At 37.0% G+C, this 12815-nt stretch overlaps 1 pseudogene across 1 annotated transcript; it reads right to left on the bottom strand.

Annotated features, from left to right (window-relative positions):
* Window positions 1-795: 795 nt before the first annotated feature.
* Window positions 796-6531, bottom strand: LOC116564144 (annotated as a pseudogene). Its single transcript, XR_004274743.1, has 3 exons — window positions 6512-6531; window positions 4469-4545; window positions 796-3042 (listed from the first exon to the last, which is right to left on the bottom strand). The product of XR_004274743.1 is annotated as an induced myeloid leukemia cell differentiation protein Mcl-1 pseudogene (transcript).
* Window positions 6532-12815: the final 6284 nt, after the last annotated feature.

Raw genomic sequence — 12815 nt, 5'->3', positions numbered from 1 at the left:
TTATTCTTTTTTCTTATGGGTATTAGCAAAGATAAATACTCCTATGATAAATCCTGGCATTTTCTTGCTTACATTTTCATTGATAATGTTCTTAAATTCTGGATACAAGAATATACACATTTTGAATATTAATGAATGCTGGCAAATTATATTCTGAAAAGGCAATGCCAAATCTTACTATCACAATAAATGAAAGGGCCTATTTCACTATATATTCACTAAAAACTGGATATTCTCAAAGTTTTCTAAAATTCTTCATCAATTGTATGGGTTTAAAAATGTGTTATTATAATTTACAATAAGGCTGAAAAATCTTAAGTTTATTGGACACTTTCTCTTTTCTAAATTAATATATAAAAGTTAACGTATGTGACATACATCACAGAATAATTGGCATGTGTCTGGTCCTATGCTAAGAAGATTTTATTGATAGCCTACCGGGTATTCAAAAATTTTGGGTATGGTATGTTGTATTTTTGCCTCTATTTGACTGATAATTTACAGAAAACGTCTATTGTACCCTCCAAGTCACGCAACCAGCAAGAGTTGAAGCTAGATACAAATTTGTATTTGTAATCCAGCTACATAAATAATTCTACTTTTCAAGCTCTAACCACATATGTTTGTATCCCTTATCTATTTTCTTATGTGGCTTTTTGTTCTTGATTTATTAATGCAAAAGGAATTTGTTTTTAATAGAAACAAAACAGTATTTGTTTTATTTCAATACTAGGCTTAAACCTGTGTGTAAAACAAGCAAGCCTAATAATAGCACCATAGTTAGACTAGCCTGCATTTCCAAGCCATGATTTTACAATGTATTAAGCAAACAAGTGATCAAATATCTCTCCATCCACCTGATGTGATCTTTTTTATGCACATAGCTAATGAGTTCCATTCAGAACAGCTGAAAATCTTTTAGTAGCAGCTTTAAAGATGAGCTCATGAGTTCAGTTTAAATTTCACCAATTAAATTAGGTCAAATGGAAGGAACTCAAATGAGTATTGCCCAATCAGAACCCATTATTTGTAAGTGATCAGTAACATTAAAACTCCACTTAGATCTAATTATTGAAAACCTGCATATAAGTGAAAAGATTAGTTTCCATTTATCAATCTCTGAATCCCAGGTTTTCAAAGAAAAACCTATCGAAGGAATACTTACCAAAATCAGATAGGAACATTAAAACCTGCATAGTTTATCAGATTTGTTCCACTACAACCAGTTTGCATACAGTTACACATCAGTTCATTCTGTATACACTCTAGACTGACTAGAACAAAGTTTAGCATAGAAAAGCTTTAAGAAACAGATTCCTAATTACAGAAGTTGCAGAGTTCAAAAGGGTATGAAAAAAACTAATGTAAATTCAAGACTCCTTTTCCTTTGTTTCAAAGAAACAGACTTTCTGTAAAAATATACACAATTTTTACAAATACATTTACAATTTATTTGTCTTAAAAACTGAGGATAGCCATATTCAAAACTAATATCTGAGACTTCCGTCAAGTATTCTTGGCCATAAACTAGGCTAATAAACTAAGAATCATGGAAGCCAAGCCAAAGTATAACAAGTATAAAAGTCCTGAACACCTGGACTTTCTATTAGGAAAGCTAATTATAGAGGGGAAAAGCTTCCCTTGTACAGTACTGAGGCTTGCTGTCATAGTTCTATTACTTGTAGCTTTTATACAGGTCACTGGCATTGTTAGTGCTTCTCTTAACACTACAGAAAATTAATGAATTCGGTGGGTATATTTAATCAATTCTATGACTTGCCTGGCTACTGGCCACTCTCCTGTTCTCAACAAGGAAATTAAGTCTTTCCACTCTACCATCTTCACTAAATCCAAAAGTCCTCCTCCATAGCCTCCCAAACAAACTTTGCTTTTTGCTGAAACCGAACTTTGCTTCTTTCAGACAGTGCCTCTTCAATCAAGGGGTAGATCTTTTCCCATGTATTTATTCTTGTTAGCCATAATGCATGCCACTTGGCTAGGTTGCCAGAGCGCAACTCTTGGAAGTCACAGCTTGGAGTCCAGCTGATGTCACAGATGTTACCTGGTTTTGGTGGTGGTGGTTGGTTAAAAGTCAACTATTGCACTTATAAGCCTATCTTAGATATGCCAAATCAGCTCCTACTCCAGCAACACCTGCAAAACCAGCAGCACATTTCTGATGCCACCTTCTAGGTCCTCTACATGGAAGAACTCCACAAACCCATCCCAGCCTACTTGTTTAACTAGCCAGTCCCGTTTTGTCCTAACGAGAACTTCTGATACTTTCTGCTAATGGTTCGATGCAACTTTCTTGGTTTATGGTCTTCAAGTGTTTGGCCACAAAGGCACCAAAATAAATGAGAGTCACAATCCTACCCCAGCTTGTTACGCCGTCGCTGAAAACATGGGCCTCACTCGAGACAAAGATTTGACGTCGTCTTCGTTTTTGATGTCCAGTTTCCGAAGCATGCCTCGTAAGGCCATCTAGCGGTTGCGGGGCACGCCTTCCCTAACGCGTCGTAAGGTGTCCAGCGCCTTCCTGTTGGCGGCCCCAGACCTGCCCATTGGCTTCGTGTCCTTGGTGCCAGTTGCCTGCTACCCAAGGTACCCAGAGATAATCTCCAGCGACTGCCAGTACAACTCGTCCTACTCCGACCCGTACGTACTGGAGCCATTACCAGCCTCCCCGACCAATTCCAGCAGGGGCAGGACAGCCGGCTGCTTGCCGAGAGGCTCCAGCTCTTCTTCAGGCGACATGATGGCGTCAACAGCCGGGGCTTCCATTTCCTCAAGCCGGGCGCGGCGAGAGGGCACGAAGCACAGCAGCCTGGAGAGGGTCGCGGTGACGTCAGGACCTCGTCGCCAATGGGCGGCGCCGCAGGGCCCTCTCGGCATCGCGCGTGAGAGCAGCCAGGGCTAGCGCTGGTGCTTCCACCAATCACCGCGCCGGCCTCCCCTGTCCCTTCCTCTCGCTGGGCCGACGCCTCCTTCTCAGTGGCCAAAAGCCGCCATCCTGGGGGTTGGCGCCGCCGCGGCCGGCCCCTCAACAGTAGAGGTTGTGTCTGATTACCGCTTTGGAAGCCAAACATCGCCAGTCACCACTGCCGCCTGGCTGAGAAACTGGGGAAGACCCTGACTCCCTACTGGAAGAAAGCTGAAGTGAGAAATTTGTTTGTTCAACAAAGGAGAGTTAGATAAGGGCATTTTAGTTGAAGTTTCCCCAGCAGTCATTAAGTCCACTGACTGGAACCAACAAAGATTACGTATATTGGGAATCAAATCACCTCTCTCTCTATATGGGCCAACAGGAAATCAGAACATGAGAACTACAATCATATCTCATGCAGGCCTTCTTCCCTATTCTTTAGGAATTATGGAGGAGCTCCAGAAACCTACCTCATCCTAGACCCCAATACTCAGCATCCAGGCATGACTATCCCCTTTGGGTCCTTCGGGACTAACCACATCATGTCTTTTATTGGTGCTTGAATCTGCTACAACAAAGTCAAAGATGATACAGCGTAAATTTCAAAATAACTAAATTTCACGTCTCACTAGAAATAATGGTAGGTAGGCAGGGTAATAGATACGTTGATTACTTTGATTCAATCATCCCACATTGTATACATGTATTAAAACATTACATTGTACCCCATAAATGTATACAATTATTTGTCAATTTTTTATTATACTTTAAGTTCTGGGGTACATGTGCAGGGCGTGCAGGTTTGTTACATAGGTATACACATGCCATGGTGGTTTGCTGCACCCATCACTTCATCATTTACATTACATATTTCTGCTAATGCTATGCCTCCCCTACTCTCCTACCTCCCAACAGGCCCCAGTGTGTGATGTTTCCCTCCCTATGTCCATGTGTTCTTATTATTCAACTCCAATTTATGAGTTAGAACATGCAGTGTTTGATTTTCTGTTCTTGTGTTAGTTGCTGAGTATGATGGTTTCCAACTTCATCATGTCCCTGCAAAGGACATGAACTTATCCTTTTTATGGCTGCATAGTATTCCATGGTGTATATGTGCCACATTTTCTTTATCCAGTCTATCATTGATGGGCACTTGCCAAAAAAATTCTTAAACCCCACATTCCCAGCTTACCAACGATCCTCAATTCCCTACTCCTTATTCTTACAAAGTTCATATAATTCTTCCACTCTGTATTCACAACTTCAGTTTATTATCAGTAAAATCTGCTGTTCTTGAACTATTTCTGAAAATTCCCATTACTGTTTTGCTCTTGAGAAAAGCTGACAATGCAGTAAGTATGAAGTGTTTTCTGCATCTTCTCAACTGGTAACTTTTTTCTCTCCATAAATCTTTCATCCCCGGGCTGGAAGGAAGAAGATACCTTTGATCCTCATTTTTGCTTTTGGACTATCCTCCTTCCATAACACCCTCTATATTTGTATCTCATATCATCATTTTGTGTGTGTGTGTGTAACACAAACTGAACTTTAATTTGCTCTGGTCCACATGATCTTCAGAGCCTAAAAGTTCCTGTTTTTTAATAACTATGGAAAAATATCTGCAAATGACAAATGTATGAAGGCATGACCAGATGCAAAATTTCAGTTCCACCTTTCTACAGCAGCTGCTTTAGGCAACCATTAAAAAACAACTCCCCGATCCTTATTGTTCAACATGTACTTGACAACATGTGGCAATATGGTACAGTTTATGAAGTTTATAAATATCAGTACCTGTAATAAAATATAAAATACTGAGTATCCCTTTTTCAAATATTAAGTCTCTGAATGCTTCATTCATCCTTTGGTTTCAAACCCATACAATGCACTCATATTACATTGTATATTTTGCATGGAGACAGAACACTGTACATCTGTTGGGGAAGGTGGGGTGCTGTGGGAATACCAAAGCACTACATCATAGAAAGTAAACGTTGAAGCAAAAATACTTTCTGAATATATACTGTACATTATGTAAACACACATTCAGAATAAGAATCAACACAGGCCAAAATATTGTTTTTAGGAAACCAGAATTCATATCATCATATTACAATGACCCACTACTCCTCATATCAGATGTCAACCCCAGGTCCCTTTGCCCTCTATTCTCAATAATGCTCTGTTTTTCATAATGACTTTTTCTAATATTACATGTATCTAAATTCTTAGCAATTTCACCATATATACAATAATCTTTTTTTTTTTTTTTTTGAGACGGAGTTTCGCTCTTGTTACCCAGGCTGGAGTGCAATGGTGCGATCTCGGCTCACCGCAACCTCTGCCTCCCGGGTTCAGGCAATTCTCCTGCCCCAGCCTCCTGAGTAGCTGGGATTACAGGCACGCGCCACCATGCCCAGCTAATTTATTGTATTTTTAGTAGAGACGGGGTTTCACCATGTTGACCAGGATGGTCTCGATCTCTTGACCTCATGATCCACCCGCCTCGGCCTCCCACAGTGCTGGGATTACATACAATAATCTTTTAACATATCAGCCTTTAAATTCTTTAACTCTTCCCATGAGAGATCTTAACTTCCACTCTATCAGGTGGAACTGCAACACTTTCATAATCTTAATTTAATGCATTCCCTTTCAGAAGACCACATAATTCATACAAGCTCACTTTTAGCCAGCACCTGATCCAATCTAATAACCTCTGATCTATTAAGCACAACACATTTTCATTGTTTTCTGCTCACTCAATGTCCCTACTTCCTTCCTTGCCCAGATTATTCTATGGTTAATCATTATAATCATTTGTGTGTGTACTCTCTCAATTATCCTATACCCTTATCTCACTTTCTTACATTTGTTTGATAATGAAAATTCACCAATTTAGTTATGTTCGACACTCTACCTCCATGCTCCTTGCCTCTTTTAGCCAATAACCTTGGTTTTCATTGCATTGAGCTAGGAAATCATCAGACTCTCATTCCCAAATAGAACTACTACCAACCTCCCCTTGTCTAACCATAGTCCAGATTCTCTACTTTGGAACAACTGATATTTTGAGCTAGATAATTCTTCATTGTGGGAACTGTAGGATGTCCAGATAATTCTTCGTTGTGGGAACTGTAGGATGTCCATTTCTGATCTCTATACACTAAATGCCAGTAGAAACCGACTGTGGCCATCAAACATGTCTCCATGCTTTGCCAGCTATTTTTGGCAAGGGAGGGTGGATGCTCTTTCTTGATGAGAACGACTGTCATAGATGAATTTTCTATAGTCCTAACTAAAACCAATTACTTCGTTTGCCCTCTCATCTTTTATTTTCTTCTTTCTCCTATATCATTTATTTTTCCGCACATCTTCATAAGCATACAAATGTGTTTTTCTGTCCCATTTGTTAAAAAAAGCAAAAAAAAATTCTCTTTATCTCATTTCCCTCTGTATCTCCTTTCCTATGTTTTGTTCTGCCATGAAGCTTAAAAATATATAGAGAGAAGAAACTCAAACAACTACCTATTAGCTTTAGTAAGCATGTGAAAGAAAGCCAATGTTTCAGAAGAATTGACTCACAGGAGTTTTTTTAAAGCCATGTTTACGTCCAAAATTGGTAACAAACATTTCAGTTGGGATAATATTTGGGTGTTTGATTAATAGACCAGGTTTTCATTTTTTTTAAATTAGAAAAATACCTAAATTGTTTATGTTTTTTTGGCTTTTCTCAGTATGAAATATTTTCAGTATCTCTGATTTCATATCTATCTTAGAATGTAAATCTTTTTTTTTTTTCCTTTTTTAAAATTGTACTTTAAGTTCTGGGGTACTTGTATAGATCTTGCAGGATTGTTGCATAGGTACACACATGCCATGGTGGTTTGGTGTCTCCATTCCCCCGTCACCTACATCAGGCATTTCTCCCAGTGTTATCCCTCCCCAACCCCTGCTGTCCCTCCCCTAATCCCCCACCACCAACAGATCCCAATGTGTGATGTTCCCTTCTCTGTGCCCATGTTTTATCATTGTTTTAACACCTGCCTATGAGTGAGAACATGTAGTAGTATTTGGTCTTCTGTTCTTGTGTCAGTTTATTGAGAATGATAGTTTCCAGATTCATCCATGTCCCTACAAAGGACACAAACTAATAATTTTTTATGGTTGCATAGTATTCCGTGGTGTATATGTTCCACATTTTCTTTGTCCAGTCTATCATTGATAGGCATTTGGGTTGGTTCCACGTATTTGTTATTGCATACGGTGCCACAATGAACATACATGTGCATGTGTCTTTATACTAGAATGATTTAAAACCCTTTGAACTAATTTATACTCCAGCAACAGTGTAAAAGTGTTCCTATTTCTCCACATCCTCTCCAGCATCTGTTTTCTCCAGATTATGTACTTATTGCCATTCTAACTGGCATGAGATGGTATCTCAATGTGGTTTTGATTAATGACCAGTGATGATGAGCATTTTTTATATGTTTGTTGGCCTCATGTCATCTTTTGAAAAGTGTCTGTTCATATCTTTTGTCCACTTTTGAATGTGTTTGTTTTTTTCTTATAAATCTGCTTTGGTTATTTGTAGATTCTGGATATTAGCCTTTTGTCAGATGGGTAGTTTGCAAAAAAATTTTCCCCCAGACCCTTTACTTCTTTGACTTCATCTCTTGCTATGCTCCCACATTCTCACTGCACCCCAGACATATTACTTTCCTTGCTGTCCTTTGAAACTGTCATGTACACTTCCAATCTTAGACCTTTTCTCTAGCAGTCACACTTTTAGAATGATCTTCCTCCAGATATTTGCAGTGCTAACTTTCAAATGGTTGCTCAAGTCATATTTTCCCAATGAGTTAAACCCTGACTGCTCTAAATAATACTGCATCCTCCAAACTAGTATATCTGATTTAGCTTTTATTATTCTACTTTTTTTTTCCAATATCATTTCTTATCTGTTAACATATTAATGTATTTTAGTGTATTATATATTTTTATTCATACTCCATCTCCCTCCATTAGAACGTAAGCTTCATAAGGGCAGTAGTCTTTGTTTGTACTGATGTTTGCCAAGTGACTGAAATGCTGCCTAATACAGAGTTGGTGCTCTATGGTAATTTATTAAATATTTGTAGATCCAAAAAGTTCCATTTATGAATGTATTGTTATGAACACACTACTCTCTGCCTATATGCTTTTAAGTCTCTTGCTTTTTTTTGTCTCCTCATAGTCTTTTGACAAAACCTTAACTCTGGTTAAAACTTATCCTATAACTGCTCAGTAACTGTACATTAGTAAGGGAGTGTTGCTGGAGAAAAATAATCATATTGAGTTGTTTTACCTTAAATTTAGGACCACAAACAACTATTGGGCCCTTAATTCTGCCAGGCAGATGTACTGCATTTCCTTGTTCCATCCTTTCTCCCTTTCCCAGATGAAAATCAATTGCTTTTTGTTTTCTTTATAAATATCCATCCTCTTATTTTTATTCTCATACTGAAATTCCTTGCCTTCAAATTGGACTAAAAAATAAAAACATCCACAAGAGTACTTCTACAAACTACAACAATTACATACACAGACACTTACATTTCTACTCACATACTATGCTTTTCCTTCAGTCACATTGGATAAACTCTTAACACTCATATCAGAAGCCAACCCTTCCAATTATCTAGTGAATACTATCCTTTGCTTCTTCAAGAATATCTTTCTGGTGTCTGCTCTTACCCACTCTAGAATATAATCAGGATTTCACTCTCTAGAAGGTGATTTTCATTAGGATTTGCCAACGATATAATTCTCTCAACTTAAAAGAAAATTATCTCTATTTCCAGTTATTGTATCAGTTTTCTACTTTTTCTTATTATGAAGATCCTTAGCAAAGTGGTCTGTCTTTGCTGCCTCTAATTCCCCTCAAGGCAGAATTTTCCCTTACTACTCCACTATTCTACATTCATGTTTAATGTGTACACACATATATTCAATGAATTAATCAATGAAAACAAAATATACTATAAAGAAATCAAGACTTGCATCATAATATAAATGAATAAAATTACTTACTAGGGGAGTAATATCAGTGAGTTGGAGATCTAGGAAGCTTTAGGCCTTTTTTCCCCCACAGAACATGAAAACATTACTAGAGACTGGCTAAAGTAACTCACAGAAGCTCTGGAAATAAGTCACAGATCTATAGCAACCAAATGAATGTCAGTTACGAAAAATACACATTAAAAAAAAAATTGGGTGGCATTTTACAAACCCTGGCCCCACTTCCTCCCTGGTGCAGCAAGATGTAGTTTGAAGGAAGTATTGTTTCAGTCCCTAGTTCTTTTCTGAGAACTACAGTATAGAAAATCAGAGCAGAACTAATTAGTGACATTCAAGCCTGGCTACTGGCTGCCTGAGGAATTGATCTATTGGGCTCTGTGTTGATTAAACTGGAGCTCAGAAAGCCAAACCTGGCACATGTCAGATTACAGGCTAGGTCTTTACCTATAGCTTTGGAAAGCTGTAAGGGAACAAACTATAGACTATAGATAACCTGGAGCAAGAGATCACTGATGGAAGAATACAATAGAACAGTTAAGACCAGAAGAAAAAATAGTAATGAGACATGTTCAATATCACTAATCATTAGGGAAATGCAAATCAAAATCATGAGATACTTCACATCATTAGGATAGATGTTTAAATGAATATATAAATAAATGAATGAAGATGTGGAGAAAAAGAAACTGTTTAGAATATAGAGAAATTGTAACCATGCATTACTCATGGGAATGTAAAACATTTCGACCTCTATAGAAAACAATATGGCAGTTCTTCAAAACATTAAAAACAAAATTGCTATATAATCAAGACATTTCACCTCACATTATATACTCAAAATAATTAAAAGCAAGGACTTGAGGAGATATTTGTACACTCATGTTTATAAAAGCCGCCCAGCTGTCAATGGATGAATGAATGGATGAACAAAATGTGGCATATACATACAGTGAAATATTATTTGGCCTTAAAAAGAAATACAATTTGGAAACATGGTACAACAGGGATAGACCTTGTAGAAATTATGCTAAGTGAAATACATTAGTCTTTAAAGGAAAAAATACTGTATTACTCCATTTATATGAGGTATCTAGAGTAGTCCAATTTCATTATGTCTTTGAAATGTTCACATCAGAGGAGTTAATCAACTTGCCAAAGTGTATACAGATGGTATGTAATAGGGATTGTTTTCTATTTCAGATTAGACTTTATTTTCTAGAGAGTGTTTCCTGATTCCTTAACCTGGGTGGGGGATCTCTCCAATATTTCCCCCATACTTAGCATTGCCATTTATCTTGTCACTCAGGATAATAACTTATTTAATAAATTGTAAATTCCTCCAGGAAAAGATGATGTCTTTTCTTATTTCACAATTCAGTTTCCAGATTTTATTAAAAATTATTTCCACTATCATGGTTACTCCTTTCTTTCTCCAATTCTACCTCCATTATTCATAACAACTTTCTTTCATTTAGCATTCACAATTTTCCTGGCACCATGCTGGCTTTCTTATATATTAACTCTTTTATGCTTTCTAACCTGTCTTATGCAATAGATAGTACCATTCTCATTTTAAAATGAATCCATAGCTCCATTCTTAACTTAGAGTCATAACCTAATGGAGCCCCTAATGTCTTACCAGAACATTCCAGTTATTGCATGATGAAATAATTAGCATATAGTTCTTTCTCTTTCTGTTGGAGTTTCATAACTTTTCTTCAAACAGATCATAACGGCCAGGTATCCCTCAATATTTCTAAGAACAGCAGCAGCCAAGATGATTTCAAGGCCTTACTTCAAAAAAAAAATTGAAAATAGTACCTATGACTCCTATTTTAGAGGAACTGACACATATTCACACTTGGCATTTTTCTTTTGGAAACAGATTTATCTCTTCTCCCTTTGTTTCTCCTTTTATCCTCAATATTACTTTCTTCTGAAAAATAATCCATGGGATGGTAGTACATAAAACATATTTAGTAAATGAAAATATTTTATTCTTTTAAATTGTGATTCATAAGATAGGTAAAAGGGAGATGAGTTAAATTTGTCTCAAAATTAATGAAAATTTAAAAATATTAACATGTATTAATCAGCATATGATTACTGAAATATATATCAGCATAAAATGAAAGTGGTTCTGAAAATTTAAAATGCATACATTTCCTTTCTTATGTATTTATTGTACAATATGGAAAATATGCCTTCTCATTTTAAAATGCTACATAGAAATTTGAGTTTTAAGTGCAAGCTTTAACCTGTATTTCTAAGTATTTGGAAAATTTATGGAATGATAATATAATATGAGAAAGAATAGATTATTTAATATTTGCAATATCCTGCCTTGTTTCTTTCTTTCTCTCCAGGACCAGTGAGCCTAAATATTAAATACATATATTTGGATATGATACTATGTATGTACATTATACACACACACACACACACACACACACCCATAATTATATCACATTTTATGTGAATAGTATTACCAAGCTATGAGAATGAGCACTTTTTTGCTAATGAGACAGAAAAGACACAGCACTTTCATATAGCAAAATTCTTTTTCTAAATACTTTAGTATGGTCTCAGAGATTCTTGCTTAGTCAGCTGTTAACTGGCATTTGGATGCTTACACTTAGAATTCTATAGGCCTCAGCAGCTTATTTGATTTGCAACCATTGCTGCTGACCCAGAAACGTTTACTTATGTGACTTCTTATGAAGTGTTCAGATTGCACTGAGTAGGCCCTGGAAATACATTACTTTGGAGTACAGTGCTCTATAGCTTAAAACAGGCCATTGCATAAATCAAAGTTTTGAATGAAAAGAAAACAGGTGAATCAGACCTTACAAGCTTGCTTTAGTTTATGATAGAATAAGCTAGGATTTTTGAATTGAGGGGTTCAGAAAATAACTCAAATGACCTCATTATTTTACATATATGAATTCTGAAAAACACAGGTGATTTTACTAAGACCTCACAATCAATTTGAATCTGGACTGAACAATTGTGTGACCTGATACCTACTCTAGTCACATGCCTTTGTTATGAAGTAATATTAATTAACAACATGGGCACTGCAAAAAGCTCAGTTGGGTTAACATTCTGACTCTGAGCCCTACTAGACCTCTGGCAATCAGAAACCTAACTTGTAAGCCTCATTTATTCATCTATAATATATGTGCTAAAACTGTATTGGCTTATTGTGAGACGTCAATGAAATAATACATACTTGGCACAATGCAGGACACGTGGTAAACACTTAAGAATTTTTGTTATTAGTGAATCTTATGGGTCCTTTTTGCTTAAAAAATATTTTGTTTTTACTTCTAGTTGTCAGTGTCCATAGCCAGAAATGTTAAAGACAGACAAAGATTTGCTTACTTAAAAAGATAAAAGTGTAGGGCCAGACAGGGTGGCTCACACCTGTAATCCCAGCACTTTGGGAGGCCGAGGCGGGCAGATCACCTGAGGTCCGGAGTTTAAGACCAGCCTGACCAGCATGGAGAAACCCCATCTCTACTAAAAATAGAAAAATTAGTCGGATGTGGTGGAGCATTCTTGTAATCCCAGCTACTTGGGAAGGCTGAGGCAGGAGAATTGCTTGAACCCAGGAGGCAGATGTTGTGGAGAGCCGAGATTGCGCCATTGCACTCCAGCCTGGGCAACAAGAGTGAAACTTCTTCTTAGTGATTAGTGGAATCACAAAATTATTACATTTTTATACCCCTACTTGAAGATTAAGAGTTTGCATTTCCTTTGGGCAATACCTAATTCCTTTTATACCTTTGTCACTTACTGTGAAACTTTAAAAAACTCTATTGCA

This window comes from Sapajus apella, unplaced genomic scaffold (genome assembly GCF_009761245.1).
Source record: "Sapajus apella isolate SASKATOON/1434 unplaced genomic scaffold, GSC_monkey_1.0 scaffold36, whole genome shotgun sequence".
Lineage (NCBI taxonomy): Eukaryota > Metazoa > Chordata > Mammalia > Primates > Cebidae > Sapajus > Sapajus apella.
The sequence above is the reverse complement of the archived record's forward strand: the minus strand, read 5'-3'. Positions and strand labels throughout refer to the sequence as shown.